This window comes from Trachurus trachurus (genome assembly GCF_905171665.1).
Source record: "Trachurus trachurus genome assembly, chromosome: 6".
In the NCBI taxonomy this organism is placed as follows: domain Eukaryota; kingdom Metazoa; phylum Chordata; class Actinopteri; order Carangiformes; family Carangidae; genus Trachurus; species Trachurus trachurus.
The window spans coordinates 18,275,127-18,292,122 of record NC_139897.1 but is presented as its reverse complement, the minus strand read 5'-3'; positions in this window follow the sequence as shown (position 1 = coordinate 18,292,122).

Genomic DNA, 16,996 nt, shown 5'->3' with positions numbered 1-16,996 from the left:
TAATTCACTCTGTCACTGTAGCTATACAAATGATGGGTGAGGGCTGTTAGGAGAGGGGGTGGGAGGGTGAGGGGTGGGTGTTTCCCAAGGGGCAATGCCACATCCTGCTCCCAGCTGCTTTACATGGTCTGAGATGAATGTCCACAATAAAAAGGGAATATCCTGCCTTCAGTTTATAAAATATGGACGAAGTGAGGTTGCACATGCAGAATGTGCATGATTGTACTGATGCTGCTTCTGCTATACAGTAAAGACTGACATTATGTCTCATATTGACTCGGGGATTCTGATTTATTTCCAAAGCCATCAGTTCTCACAAGCCAAATGTATAGTACATTGATGTGGAAACTGGATGCTCTGACCGTCCTTCTTGTCTTGCATTGTGTACCTTTTTACTATGACTACATGGGAAGAAAAGGGGGACAAACTATAGATCTTGTTCACCCAAAAGTGCAGTTCTATTAATAACATATTCACTAGCAAGGACCACGCCACAACAATGTGCCATTAGATGATTTAATGGGATGGAATGTTGAGGATGAATGAATGATATTGTACAGAGTGGAAAAGGTGAGGAAAGGTTGATGTCAGTGCATCTGGTCTGGGAGGATGAACTGGCGGAGGGAGACTGAGAGTGGGGGTTCCGTCTCAACGTTGTTCCGTCCGAGCTGGATTCATGCCCCCAAAAGTTCGATTAAATAATATTGCATCGCGAGCAGGCTGAACAGGTCGTTTAGGTCATTGTGGAGGATCTATGACCAAAATGCTTTTGGCGACCTTGACAGTTGATCTGAGATGTCTTGTCTGACTGCTGAGGACGCAGTGCTTATTCTAGGAAGGGCAAGAGAAGTATGTGGGAAACATTTCTGAGTTGAGGGTGTAGCAGAGATGCGTTAGCTGCATGTCTGGAACTGGTGCATTTGGTTATCGTTCCAATGGGCTGGAGTAGGAGTCGAAGAGGAAAATGTAGATGGGACATGTGGTTCCTGGCTGCCTTCCTGCTAGTATGTTGGGATGGTGGAGGAATGTATTTGAATAGAAAGAGCGTGTGATAAAATCGGAAACAACCATAATGTCCAGAGGGGGAAATGGCAGCTGGTATGAGGCTTGATAGGTTTTGAAACGATTCCGGGCTGAAAGGTGGGCTGAGAGAAGACAAACTGTGTGATGGCTAGCAAACACGATCTACCTTTCTTTAAGATCTGACTGTGGTGTTATCTGAGTGGTAGATAAAGACGTCTGGGACGGTCCGAACCCCCAGAGAATTTCAGCAATGAAGATGGGATAGCCCCAGACAAAGGAGAGCGGGACTCCAAATCAAGCAAGACAGACTCAATGAGCCGCACGGACATGAACCATCTGCTTATAAAATGGCTGTTGAAGCCCATAGACGGAACTGTGTCCTGGTAAAGGTGTTTGGCGCATCGGTCAGCCGGCTGACCGGAGCAAAGAGATTTGTCATATTCTCCCTTATGGCAGAGACGCCTGGAAGGAAAAGTATCGGCCAGGGTTATGCCCTGAAACCAGATGGAGGTAACCCTGGAGAGAGGGACACGAAATTCAGAGAAGCTATCGTAAGGATGCAAAGGCTGAAGTCAGGGGCCAGGTTGACTTTGAAAATTGGTGAAAGGTGGATAAAGTAAGGGAGTCAGTAACTGGCAGTCGGGATCCGGCATGGGGTTGGTCAAGTTGGTAGGATGAGAGAGTGGGGGGCGGGTGTGAGGAGGAACGAGCACAGACTGTAGGGAATGAGCCTGCATGTGTGTGTGCGCGCGCGAGAGAGAGGAGCAGAGGCTCGTTAGTACTTAGTAGAGAAGTTTGTCTTTGTTGTTTTTCTTTCTTTTTGGTTACGGCCGACAGTAACTGTACCGTTCCTGAAATAAATCGATCTGTAGGAATTAAGATGAGAATCGATTTAAAATCGGTGGATCGATCTTTTCAACCCAGCACTAGTTGATAGAGGCGGAGAAAAGATTAAACGATCTCGGGTTGGAGTCGTTGCCCGTGGCTGCGGAGTTGGCTGCATCCATGAGGAGGGCGCGCCGAGCTTGGAAGAATACCTGGCGTGCACGCCCGAGGTGAGCCGCCGGTGACGAGGAGAGGTGTGACGGCGTTGGGGGCTCCGCTCTCTGCGGCCACGGCTGTCAGCCCACGCGGACGGAGGAGAGGGCCAGCAATCCACCGGCCCGGTGGCACCGGGAACGGGGGGCCGTCAGGAGAGCTGAGGCGAGCGGATCGCTGGGAGATCCGAGGCGGGGACATGACGTGCGGTTTGGGGTTCGCGACGGTTACGGCATGGAGCGTCGAGGAAGCGCGGTGTGTCCGTCCTCGAGAAATTGAGGCAAACACAGGAAGGAAGGGGTTGACTGGGTATTTGTAGACTTGACCAGTGATTAGAGGTGTGGTTGAGACGTGGCCCTGCTCCCGAACTTAGGTTAACTCATTAACTTCCATTCTGAGCAGTTACAAAATCCTGTTTCCTGTTTTCTACCTGTGAGCTGAAGCTGTGGTAGTCAAACGTAGCTTTTGGCTGAGATACAGTCCTGGCATCACACATACACACGACTGTCAGACAAACACTTGGTTACCCTGAAAGCTGACAATTCATATTGGCTGAACTACATAATCCATAGGTGCACAAAATGGCCGTAGATTTCTCCCCCACATCTTATTTCTCTGTTCTTGAGACATAACATGCCAATTCCAGGCAGGCAAAGTTAATAGAACGAGACAGTATGAGAAATGGACAATTTCATTGCATAATGATCAGCTGAAAATATGAAAAACAAGCAAACATCAACAACAAATGGATTCAGCCAATAATAGTTCCACACTTTTAAATCAAATCATCAAACATTCAAAGAAAAAAAAAATACAGTAACTTCACAACATGTTAATATTTCTCTCATTTCAGAAATCAGTGTTGACCAACATCCAAATGACTGTGTGTGTATTTAAATGAGTGAGCCTGTGTTTGTGTGGGTTATTGTTTAAGTCAGTGTTTCTCCTTGACAACACACACAGATTTCCTGTTCTGTGTGGATATGGGATGTGAAACAGAGGTGGAAATCACATTTCCGCCATTTGGCTTCTGTTGTGCACCCCACACATGCATGTGCACACACATAACTGACTGACATGTGACCTCCTCTTAACTGTCTGTCAAACCTGACTCAGGGAGCCATCCCTTCAGGCTCTCCTCAACTCACCGTCACTGTCACAGGGACTGTTCCCCTGTACCCGCTTGATCATGTTCTCTCTCCCTAAAATGTTCTTCTGTTCATGTCCTGTAAATAATGGCAGGTAGTAAAATAAAAACATGTAGGCATAATTATGCAAACAAGCACATTTGATCTTCGCCACACACTCCATAATTCAGCATGCTATTGCCTGAACAAAAGTGGTCTAACTGCCCAAAGTTGCCCTGAGGCAAGGAACAAAAAACAGTTTTAAGACTATGAGCAATTACTCACTACTTAAAATACTCCTCCAACGTATCATCAACAATGTATCAAATGACAGCTAAAAATGAGCTGATACTGGATATATCACCAGAGACATTTTTGCTGCTCATTGTGGACATAAGCAACAGTTCAGTTGAAAGGTGATGACACATAAATGTTGCCATCATAACCGGTAGTAGCTGCTGCCACCAGGCAGCCAGAAACAGTCGTCTTGGGAACCATTGCGTCGTGAGCAGTGTGGACTGTAAGAATGTTAACAGCAACCAAACAGCGACCATCTTGTGATGGGATCACACCGGCCACAGCACCCATCAACATGCTCACATTACAGCGCATTAGAACGGAAGGGTCATTACTACATTATTACATGACTACTCATGGGTTGCACTATTTCCATCTTGGAGACCAGACTTATTTCATGACCTGTAGAGTTTTGTGTGTGTCTTTTGCAGTTCTGATGCTTTCATTGCCATAAAATCTGTCCACATGACACACACAAACACCTGTACTTATAGCTCCCACTACCCTGATGGTACACACACACACACACACACACACACACACACACACACACACACACACAGCACATTCCTCAAATGAAGCTCATGAAGTTGTTGAGCCTCTCCGGTAGAGTTATCAGCAAAAACCGAGGGGGCCGTCTGTTTACAATTCACGAAAGCAACATGAACGTACCGCTCACACTTAGTAGAGTTACGCAATGAGGCAGCGTAGCCTCTGCCTCCCTTGGCGGACATGTAAGTCTGTGGGGGAACAAACTGTGCATACACAAACAGCCACATACACACCGTACGGGCAGGAGAGGCAGAGCAGCTCTGTGCCTCTGCTCTAAAATACAACGAGACGGTGAGTGGCTCCTGCCGCCGCTGCCTGGCCGGAGGTAAACTCAGTTGGGTCGCGTTTATTAGACTATGAAAATCACCAAATGCTGACACATTTAAACATGTAGTAAAGTTATCTGAAATATAAAAAAATAATTAAACCTTGGATTAACTAAATAATTTATTATTCCTGACAGCCTAGGTGAGGCACTGCCTCACCTGCCTCCCTTGACTGCACGTCCCTGGTGTGTGTATGTGTCAAGGCATTGTACTACTTGGAGCTTATCAGCTATAGAAAACAAGTTGTGTCATAGTTCTCTTTATATTTTAAGTCAGACTAATTTGTCATGCATCATAAAGCTTTGAATTCATTAAGACTGTGACCATAGCCCTGTAATCATAGTCTCATGTCAGAATTTGGAATGCAATTGATAACGCACAAAAGTGATATATAACACGAGCTATGCGTTGCGCAAGTGGACAAATAAAAGGTAAATGGGTCACTGAGTGTGTGTATTTGAGTGTGGCTGGCGCTATGCATCCCTTCTCAGGCATGACTGTCTGACTCAGCCGTCTGTCAGCAGGACAAGGCAGATGGGAGACATAAAACGCTCCATGCCTTGACAAGGTAGTCTGTCAAATTTAGGGAGAACAGTCACAGGGGTAATGTTTTGACAAGGCATTAAATGTCTCCTTCACAGACGTCCTGTATGTCATTCCATTAGATTGATGTACAGATACAGATGGCTGTATAATGCATGCCTGTGGAGATTCTGTACGCTCATGTCTTGACTTCCTTATCCTATGGCCCACATTTCCCTCACACGGCTAATTATTATACCCGTGTCACTCTGAATCTCGAACGTTACTGTACAGTGTATAATTGAGTGATTAAAATGCGATCAAGAATGACTTTGACAATGCATTTCACATCTATTGCTTCAATTCTGACAAGACGTGTTGCTCGTTCTCTTCATTAGGCCTATGTTTTCTGTTGTCTTCACAGGCTGTCAGAGTACCAGAATTTTGGTTCTCCGTACCAATATCAATGAAATTCCACAACTTAACAACACAGGCTACTCACACAGTGTAGCCTACAAACACACACATGCACGCACCACATAGTCAGTTTGCAAGCAGCAGTCTTAAAATAGTGTGAAAATAGTAATTGTACAAGTGAGAAATATAATTTGACAGACTGAGCATAATAAAGGGAGTTACTAAAGTTAGCCTAAACAAGCTAAAGTTAGCCTTTGTGCAGGTTGTGTGTATGGAGTACGGGTGTACAGCCAGTGCACTATTTGTATTCGAGTTCGGATTCAGCCTTTTAAAAAAACCCATTGGATTCATTATTCATATTCAGAAAGAAAACGGAAGTGGGCGCACTAAAGACGTCCACCAAGCTTTAGCTCTCGGCTAACTAGAACAGGAATAAAATCATTTAATGAATGGATCAAATTATGGTTTGTGTGTGCGTGTATGTGTGGAAGCCTCCTTTCATATTAATATCTGACAGTAGAAGATAGAGATGAGAATAGGGCAGAAGTGGTGGAACAGTCAAGTGTGGCCTGAAAGAAGCCCATGGGGAAGCAGAGGAAATGGGGCTGGTCCAGGCCAAAAGATTTAAAAAAAAAAGAAAAAAAAAAAGATTCCCTTTATTTTCTTCTCAGAGTACAACAGAATGCTTAATTTACATGTTAAAATCACATTTCTTTTCTGGGGGAGTGCCCCCAGACCCTCCAGGGGTTTCATTTACCACCTATTCCACCTCTACTTAGTTTGCAAGTGGTGTGCACGTGTGTGTGTGGACGAGAGAAAAACTACATTAAACATTATTATTATTATTATTATTATTATTATTATTGTTATTATTATTATGGACAGCTCTCCTCCCTGTCTGTGAAAGTATCAAAGCCTCAGTCAACAGAGACACAGCTAGTGTTCAGAAACTGAGCCTTAAAACTAGTTGTCAGGACTTATGTCACTAAGAAGAGAAGCCTGAGAAATGAGATGTAAAACTGCGTGTGTTTCACACATGCACGTACACTTTCTTTGGTTGCCTTTTTTGAGTTCACTGCAGTTACCAGTCTTGCGCAAGACCTCAATTTATTCGTGTCCACCTCCTATATACAAATCTGTCAGAGTTCAGATGTCTCAATTCAGGGTAAGACAATTATATCCAGTCTTTGCCACAGGGCATGCCCTGAGCTCCAACAGACCTTTTACCCAGTATCTATCCATAATGATCTGTTTGGTTACCAGCGTTTTTTTGTGAAATCTTTTAAATGAGGGGACACCACCTGAGGCAACGCCTGAAGAAATAAGTTGCAGTGCTGTGTGTGAATGTGTTTACATTGCTATTATTATACTCTAGTAAAGGTAATTATTTACACTGGACAGGGCCATAGGAGTTAGCTGACACAGCTAAAAAATAAACTGTTGTTTGCCAAGTATGTGTCATGATCTTTTAAGTATGGGCCATGATCTTCTTGCAGAACATCAGATTTTAACTGCAAGTTATAAAGGCTGGGAGGGAGTCATACACTGAATATTTTTATTTGTTGACCAATTACAACATTTTCTTGACACCTCCTTAAAAAGACTGAACAAAACACTTTCATATGAGAGCTTTGCTGCTGGATTCACATTGTTTTGTTTATAGTGACTGTTGACTCGGTTGGTACCAAAACACTGTGTATTTTCTTTACATCATAACTAAATAGAGTCCTTCCCCACCACGATATCTCCTCCTAGAAACTGTCAGAATGGGGTGTGAGAGAGATTGGATTGTTTGTTTGGATTATTTGGTTGATTAATTCAGTGCTCAATAATGTTGGAAGATGCAACAACACAATCATGAAAGATTGCATATGTGACACTCAATATGTTGTTGTGCAGTGTTGCTTCATATTCATGTGCCAGCTAAAAGGTATTGGCTAGGGAGCAAATGCTTCCCTTTCCTGACAATCCCCTGGAAGGACACCCTCAAGTCTTTTCTTGATAACACTCAGCGGGGTGAGACAGACTGTGTAATCATTTGATTACCTCTTCATCTTTTAGGGTAGGCATGCACAAGTGTGTGTTGCAGCTCATTTCACTGAGGGACTGCAAAATCATCGAACACACACAACAGAGTTCTAGTGTCCAGAGGCAGGCCACATACATATTGATTGTTTTTATTGTTCCTGAATGATCATTTCCCTCCTGAGCAATAGTTTTAATCCAGTTCCTCAAATGCCAGTCTGGAATCAAAAACTGGTGCCAGTGACTACCCAGCAACACACCGGCCTACAACACAGTTAAAGCAGATATCAGCTTCACGGCCGTTTCGGCTAATGCTGCGTTCAAGGCAGGCTTTTGAAACCCTAAGTTACAGCTTCAAGTCACAACTACGACTTGGTAGCGTTCCAGGTAACCCGTAGCTCGTGTTTTTACCATCCTGTTGTCTGTGAAAGTTCCCTATAACGGCCACTCGTAACTTCCGACCCGTGAACTCGTACCAGATCGAACTGGTATGACTTCACAGGAAGGAAAAACACAAAGTACGAGTTTCTTTGAACGCACCATGAGTTAGCAGCCCCCGCCCTTGTCAGGCATCAATTGGTCCTCGTGCTACGTCACCACATTCACGCGCATCCCTTGGCTGCACACACAGCCCTTCATGCCGTTCTCTCTCCTCATTGGATAACACTTGTATCCCACAAGGAAAATTTTCTCCTCGGGTTACAGCAGAGCAGAGTGACGGAGAGACTCGTGTTTAGGCTGAAATACTTCATGTAAGTGATTGCTGACGGAAAATAGGACTATTTAGGACTTATATTAACAAAAACATTCCACTGATATCTGCTTTAATTAAAAGCATTAGGCGAATGAGGTCTGCTATTGTTCCAAGAAACTGCAGCATGAATGTGTCATGTGTGTTTGTATGGCACCTTACGTTGTTGTGAACTGACTTAAGACCAGAGGCCTGTACCACGACGCGAGCTCAACCTACACAGGGTTACTCCCAGCCTATCCAGCTGAACATATCCACAACAATGGCTGGATAAGTGGTATCATGACGCTGGTTATCAACTCGGTAACTCAACCCAGGTTTGTCTTATTGTGAATTGTTGAACGTGCATGTATTCACCTTATGTAGCCCTGCCCACTTTGCCACTTCCAGTTTGGGCGCAATAGGCCTATGTCACGGCACTCCTGGTAGCCGGAAGTACGTTCGAAAATCGCTGAAGCAGTACGAACGTTTGTTTGACGTTGCCTAGGAGATCTGTGCCAAATCTCGCAAGAGTGTGTTGTTGAGACAGAGACAGGTCTTGAACAAAGTTTGTTTTCTCCTGAATACGGACGGTGACTAACTTCGCTAACATCCGCTGGAGCATCCATCTCTTTTATGCCATGGTCCTAGCCACGTAACCATACTGCATTACACCACCACGACCAATCACGATGTGCCACGGCCCCGGACAAGTCTGGCAGCCCGGACACATTACACCAGAAAGCCGGGATTAACCCTGAAGTTACCTCGCTAAAGCGGTGATCCTGCTTTGTGGTACAGGTCTCAGGCCATGTGTGGCTTTTGTATTTATCACAGTGGCTACTTTGAAGGTAGAGACTTGCACCACTCAGCCCATAACCAGAGAAATCTTGCCACTACATTTTTAATTAGGCTACTGACACCAGACAGCTCATCAACACTTGAAACAAAATAAAGCAAAAATAAATAAATAAATAAAAACCCAAACCTCAAATTACGAGTCCTTTTATAAAATAAAACTTCCAACAGTCAAAATGAAACTAAACCAAAATTCCCCTCTTGCAAATAAGATAACCAATTTCAAATTAAAGCAGAAGTGAGTGATCCGGTCGTTTTCGCTAATGCTGCGTTCCAGGCAGGCTTTTGAAATCGTAAATTACAGCTTCAAGTCACAATTTACGACTTTGTAGCGTTCCAGGCAACCCACTCGTGTTTTTCCGACCTGTTTTACCGGTGAAAGTCACTATAACGGCCACTCGTAACTTCCGACCGGTGAACTCGTACCAGATCGAACTGGTACCACTTCACGGTCGGAAAAATACGAGTTTCCTTGAACGCACCATAACAGTCCTCGTCGCTACGTCACCACATTCACGGCGTTCCTTGGCTGCACACACAGCCCTGCATGCCGTTCTCTCTCCTCATTGGATAAAAACTGTAGGATACGATAAATGTTTTCTCTTCGGCTCAGAGCAGAGCAGAGGGACTGAGAGACCCGTGTTTCAGTCCAAACACTCTATGTAAGTGATTGCTGTCGGAAGATATAACTATTTAAGACTTATATTAACACAAATATATCACTCACCTTTGCTTTAACAATATAAAAATATCCTTGACTTACTTGGCATATCTCAAAATAGTCAACAAATAAAGGAAAGCAAATTCAATCCAAATCATGTGCCACAAACAATATTCAACACTCTTTTACCATTTATGTTATGACAAACACATAAAGTGACTTAACTCCACATCAGTCCACACACAAAGTCAAAGTAAAACAAAAACCTGCAGGATTGTACATTATTGTGAAGCCGACATATGGGCACATGAAGTCCTACATCCAGTCCTACATCCAGTCCGCTGTAAATGGCATTAATACATACAATACAAACTCAGGATATCTCATCTGTGTCTTTTTTCACAAGGCCTAACAACCGTAACATTAAACGGTCAAACAGTGGTTTGGAACCCGTATGTCAACACGGGTTTGCACAACCTGGCCATCAGTGAATTCGCAGTAAACCAAACACAAACATGGACAAGTCTACTGGCAGCAGAGCAGCATACAGTACACTATAGGAGAAAAAATATACAAACAGGACAAAGTTAAACACAGTTACAACTGCTACATGCATGAAAGACAACCGTCAAAAAAAGAGAAAGAAAAACAGCAACTGCATTTCTTAGATGTACCGTTAATGCCTGAATGGCAATATTAGCATTATTCTTAGACAAATGGATTTCAGAGGAAATATAAGATTATTATACAAACATAACAAAAGCAGTGATGAGGCTTAAATTTCATAGAACAAGGCTCTAGTGTTTTAATCACTCTCTGTTGTAAAGTGATATCATAGTATGATAATGTATGATAATACACAAAGGCACAGTGGAACGGCTGTGACATTACAGTACTTCCCTGGACCTGACTGCCCATCAGTACCAAGCAATCAAACAAAATGATTGAAAAATACAGACATATCGCATGTGTCTGCAGCCACCCACCTTGAAATACTGCTCTACATACGTATAACTGAGCTAATTCCCAGAAGCCACTTTACCTATACAGTAACTAGGATACATTTATTTTTTTCACTTAATCAAGTTTGTCTTTTACATTATTCAAACAAACTCATTATTAGATTTTACATGTACTGTACTGTAGAGGTTACATTTTTCTCATCTTCTTAAGGAAATAAATCATTTTATTCTCCCTGCCTTTTATCACTTGGGCTACAGTATATTATGTATCAACCGCTGTATTTAAGTTGTTTTCTTCAATATTGTTTTATGTCCTTTAACCTCTCTTCACTAGCTTTAGTGCATAATAGGAATTACCCTGACATTGTGCTTTACTGTAGTCACTTCTCACCGGCTCCACAACCTTATTCTTGAGACACCCCTTGTCTGCAATACAGCTGAGCAAATTGAATCTGCCAGTCAACTGAAGCGCCACACTTATCTAATCCAACCTGTAATACAGGGCTATGCTCTATTGGCTTTGCATAACACCGTCTCCATGTTTGTAACCTCAGCCCCCAAGGTAGTGCTCAAGTATTGTCATTTCACTTATTGTAAACCAAGGCCAGCTCCACCTCCAGCTTCTGCCTGTTTTTGTGTGTTGCTTTCTGTTTTTTGTCAGGAGTTCTCTCTGGGGCACCAACACTAAAGTTCACATTACTCACATAATCACAAACACTTACTATGTAAATGCACACATAGCCGATCACAGTGAACGAGGGGGAAAAGATACATAGAGTCGCTGAGAATTCATTGCACCGGGGATGAATGCGTTTCTGCTTAAGTCAGCAAGGGAGATGTTAATGCTGCTGTGAGAATTAATGGAAGTATTGGCTTACAAACATTTGGTGATACATTATTGTGGCTCAGAGCAACCAGCTTCTCCAGGGTTGTTTTTCGATTGCAAAGGCCGCAAGGGAAGTACTTCCTGTTTTAATTAGATACAGGATAAGCAAATAGTGTGTGATATAAATTGTAGGATCTGTGGTCAGCTGTTTCATGTTTCACAGATACGGTTACAGTAATCCACGTTTATGTAATCTGCTTTTTAATCAAACTAAGATATGATTGATGACACAAAATAATGAATAATAAAGATAAATATGTTTTATATGTGAATTAAAATCATTCAATTACTACAACTGAGCTAACACTAAATAGTTTTTTTTCCTACAAACTAACAGTTCCTGATGGTTGCTTTGTGTTGATATAAATATACAAATATACTGTACAACCATAAATTTGTCATTACGTAGTGTACAGAGTTTTAACTATTTTCTTTCAAAAGTGCTAACCAATGATGATTATGAAGATGTCCCATTCCATATTGCAGCTATAAAGTCCTCAAGAAAACACACATTAGGTACTGATAGATCAGATGCAACAGTCAACAATGTGTTCTGTTCTATTTCCAGCTTAAATCACACAGAACTGAGTGAATTCAAAAGGAAGACTGGAGCGTCCGTGCAGTGGTAACACGATCTCCCTATGTGTGCAAAAAGTCTGTTTCAGTGATGTTGGCCCATTTGTAGTTGACAGCAGTTTGAGCTGGCAAGCAATTCTAATGGCTCTATTTGACAGCTGGACACCAGGAACCTATTTGGGGATTTCAGAAACTTCACCTGCCTCAGCCTCACCCATATATTCAACCATAGTTGTAATTCCTGGTGATCAAGAACAACATGTGCAAGGCATTCGTTCAGACTATAAGGTTGTTGGTATGAAACAACAACAACTTGACATTTGGCAGAGAAATAGCCAGCAGTGAAGCTTACCACCACATTTCCTTAATATTTCTTTTTTAAAGTATATTTTTTTGGCGTTTTTGCCTTTATTTGATAGCACACAGTATAGATAGACAGGAAAGGGGGAGGCAGAGAGAGGGGGAATGACATGCAGGAAACACCCCATTTCCTTAATATTTCTATTCCATGTCTAGTTGCTCCCCTGGAACCTGCTTTTTTTTTTTTCAACGCTGGCTTACAATGCTTCTGAAAGAGATGTTCTTCTCCTCAAGAGCCGAGGGCGCTGCTTGGCGCCGGGAGTCAGGTCTGAGATCTAGTGGATTGCCCCATGAATAGACTGTTTGTACAGGTGTGAAAACGGATGGAGTAGTCAGCGATAAAGAAAGAGCCAGCGCTTTCATTACCGAGGTTGAACAGAGGGCTTACTTATTACAAGCACTGACACACAACAGATTGCCTCAACATGATCAATACGAGAATAAATACACAAGTTTGATCAAAAAGGCATCGACAAGTACAGCCATACGCTATGAGTCACTGCAATAGCTTGGTGTGTATTAAATTGTGACAGATCAGAGGTGATGCATGGCAGATGAATTGTCTGAGGTTATGTATGTACAGACTGGTGCAACAAAACAACAGCAGGCTGATTTAAAGGGGGAGAAAACATGGGCTGCTTTTCTGTAACAACTGTTAACGGGATCATGGCCTGCTTTATTGGATAAATTCATTTCACAGATTCTACTGCGTGCTCTTGAATATGCTGCCTCTTCAACACCCTCTAGCATGTGCATATGTTTTCAGCCTTCTCAACCAGTTTTAATCAAATGCATAAACTTGCACACTACCCTGCTCATCCTGCACAAAAATTGCATCTTCTGCTAATATGAGCATGAGCTACTGTGGAACACTAAATGTTTTTTGTTGTCAAAAATATATGTGAACATTATGCACGATCTCTCCCCACTCCCAAATCATGAATTCTAGAGAACTAACCTGTCCAAGCAAATTGTTTGCTTCTCTAAGAAAGGAGGATTCCATCTCCACCTTAGGCAATTTTCTTGGTGCTCCACATGAGAGAGCTGTGTAATATTCCAGGCATTTTTTTGTATTATGTGTGTCAACACTGTACAGTTCACTGAGGATGCATATGCAAAATGATTTATTCAGTTCAGCACCACCCTTTTGGAACCCATGGCGATGGATAGCGATAAAGGAGACAGCATTGTAAAATGCAATAGATTTCACCACCCAAGGTTATAGCTATCTGTTACACAATGTTATATAGTGCAGTGAAGTTACAGGAAAAAGATAGAAATAATAGCCTGACCCCTGAGTACAATTCCTTTACTACAGAAAAATCCTGCAATCTAAAATCAAACCAAAACATGTGTACAGTATGCATAAACTATGCTTAAGGTAACAAGGTTATGGGAAAAGGATGGATTATTCACATACATTTTTGTAATTGGTGAAAGCAGGGGATGGAAAGTGTGTGCCGCATGCCATTATCGTGCAGGTTTTCATTCAAATGTAAACTTACACAGAAAAAAAAGATAAATAAATAAATAAATAAATAAGTAAGATTTATGAAGGGTGTTGAACTAAGCCTGGTGCTATTATAATAAATTAAAGTTAAGCACAGAAAATTGCTCAGGATGCTCTCAGTAATTGATTGCAGTGAGTGAACTTTCCTCCCATCCCACAAGTGATGTGTACAAATATTGTTTCCCTCTCATGGGTGTCGTGTCACAGCTTTCTCCACCTGTACCAATGGTGTGGCTCTTGCTCACACTCAAGATTTTCCTCATGCATGTGTCAGGAAATCAGATGAAAACAAAGAGAAAGAAGCTACAGTGCTCAAACTCTGGGGTGGATGAGAAAAAGCAGCGGATCAAATGACCGAGGTAAGAGAAGAATTCCGCAGAGAACAGTCAATAACCTGCACAAAGTAAAAACACAAACACATGAGTGCACACAGCCCACCCTAAAAACTCAACATCGTTCCTAAGGCCACAAGGCTTCAGGTCACAGGAAAAACGATGTCAGCTATGAAGTGTTGTACAATCGAACATCAGGCTAAGCTCCGATAAAACACCAAACAGCCTCCGGTGAGGCAGTGAAGCCCTCACTTCCACATACTGCACTTGCACCAACATAACCTTCCTTTAATTTTATTCAGAATAAAGAACACATCACATATTGTAGCCAACATAAACTGAAAAAAAGAAAAAAAAAGTGTTTAACTCTTTGACTGCCAGCCATTCTCACAGCAGCTTCCTCCAGCTTGCCAGGCATTTTCCAGCTTTTTGACTGATTTGCGTAGACCCACCATATATTATGTACTGTTACTACATACACATTCAACCCATCAAAGGAAAGATGAGGGTCTCTACTTTCCAGCAAAAAAACCTGTTTGTTTCTATCTTGTTCCAGTCTTGTGAAATTGGCGGTTGAATATAGGTTACTTTAGCCCAAAATGCCATTCTGGCACCAAAATCTTGAGAAAAAGAGGTTTTTGTGTCGGCTGTCATTTTCAGGTGAACCAGTACAATTGGCTCCTTTATATTTTGCCTTAGTGATGCCTCAGCATCTGTACAGTTGTTCTCTTGTAAACAACAACTAAATCAACACTGACAAATGACTTTTGATGACAAAAAACAAAACATTTAGCTACTGACACACACTACTGCAGCCTTTTTTCTTTCTTTTCTTTGAGTTACAACTTTTTCTTTCCTTTTTTTTAGTGTATGTGCGTACGTGACGTGTGTGTGTGTGTGTGTGTGTGTGTGCGTGCGTGCGTGCGTGTCTGTGTGTGTGTGTGTGTGTGTGTGTGTGCGCGTGTGCGCGGATCAGTTCGACAGGTTTTTGTAGCCGAAACACGGCGCTTTAGATCAGATCCAGCTTCCTCTGGTCAGCAGGCAGCGGTCTCACTCACTCTCTCTGTCTCACACACACATCTACACACACACAGCCTACAGCTCTGGCTGACGTGCCCCCTGAACGCAGCCACAGACAGTACGCTGACGCTCACAACAGACAGACACCATCTTTAGCTCTCCTCGTCACGTTCGCCGGCGCCGTCCGCTCCTCATCCACACTAGATCGCGGGATTTTCAAGCTGCTATCCGAGTGATTTCTCGCAAAATCTGGCGACTTTCCAAACGCCCTTGACGACTAACGACGAGCGATCAACGGGGTTGTTGTTACTAACGTTTGTGCTTTGTATCACGGAGCTGCACGGAGCTTCAACGAGCTGCCGAGCCGCCATGAGCCCCGCCGCCGCCCCCTAAGCTCTCACCGGCGGCCAGAGTGTCACGGAGCGGCGCCGCTGCAGTCAGACACCCGCACCGCTGCGTGAGGGGGGATAAATACGCTATATTTTTTATATCTCTCAATCCAAATGTGTTTTTCTGCACTTTATTTTGATGATACAAGTCTGATCTTCACAGAGGAGTAGGGCAAGACATTCAACATGGCGTTGCCATTAAAGAAACGCTAAGACGAGTTATCTCGTCTTTGGCAGACTACGCTTGGATTCGCTAAGACGAGATAACTCGTCTTTGGCAGTGAAAGAGTTAACAAGCTTTTGATGTACTGGAAATACCACCAAGTAAGCTGACTAACAACATAAACAAATATAGGGCCAATAGCTTCATTAATGATTTCACATCATATGTGGTATTTTTTGTTTTTGTTTTGTTTTGTCTCAAAATGTGCAGGTACATTTTGCTAAAATTGTTTCAGCAGTTAAAATCCTGCAATCTGACTTTGAGGGGCACACATCCAAATCTGAACTGTTATTCATGCCAGTGAAAAGTGTAATCTTCACATGACAGGAGGGAGCAGGGACATTCACCGGATTCTGCCTGAGGCTGTTTGGTCCGAGGCAGCCTGTCCTGATACTGTTTTATCTCCAGTCGGTTTGTCTGATACCGTTTTGTCAGACATTGCTTTGTCTAAGGCCTTTTTTTTTTTGTCCAAGACCGTCTTGTTTGATCTGCAATTGGAGGATGCCTGAGACTCTCCCCTATAGTCTCAGACCATTTGTTCTAGAGAATGATGCAGTTTTGTGTGAGACCTGTGAGCAGAGACTGAAATCTGAGTGTCAAAACACCCACACAGTACAAGGCAGTGTGTTTCCTTCCCGTGTTCTCTATGAGGGTGTGTTGTGTTTCAATAATACACACTCACAGGTGTTCTGTACAGTCAACATGCTGAACATAATGAGCTACATGTGTAACCTTGCCGTGTGCACACAGTTCGCTTCATACGCGGCAATAGAAGAGCCGGCCCCCCTGGCAGTGGCAGCACCCAGGAAATGGAGAGGTGAGTGGAGATCATGGAGGGCTGTTTGTGCTGCCACATGGAGGGAACTCTTTGAAGATCAAATGCTTGTGAAGAGGGCACCAAGGTCCTGCCAGTCAAGCACAATTAAAACCTCTGTGAGCACGAGACTCTCTAAAGAGATAATGAGAAGGGGGCTTCCTCTAATCCTGCCTAATTATGTTTGGATGCAAGGTTGGATTGCCGTAAACATGAGGGAGAGCAAGGCGTCTTGATCCAGTTGAGTTAACCATATTGTTGCAAAATGAAATATGCATCATACTGTTGTTTCTTATTGATTTATTTTTAGAGAACAATATAAGTAGTAGCGGCATTAAATGTAGTTGT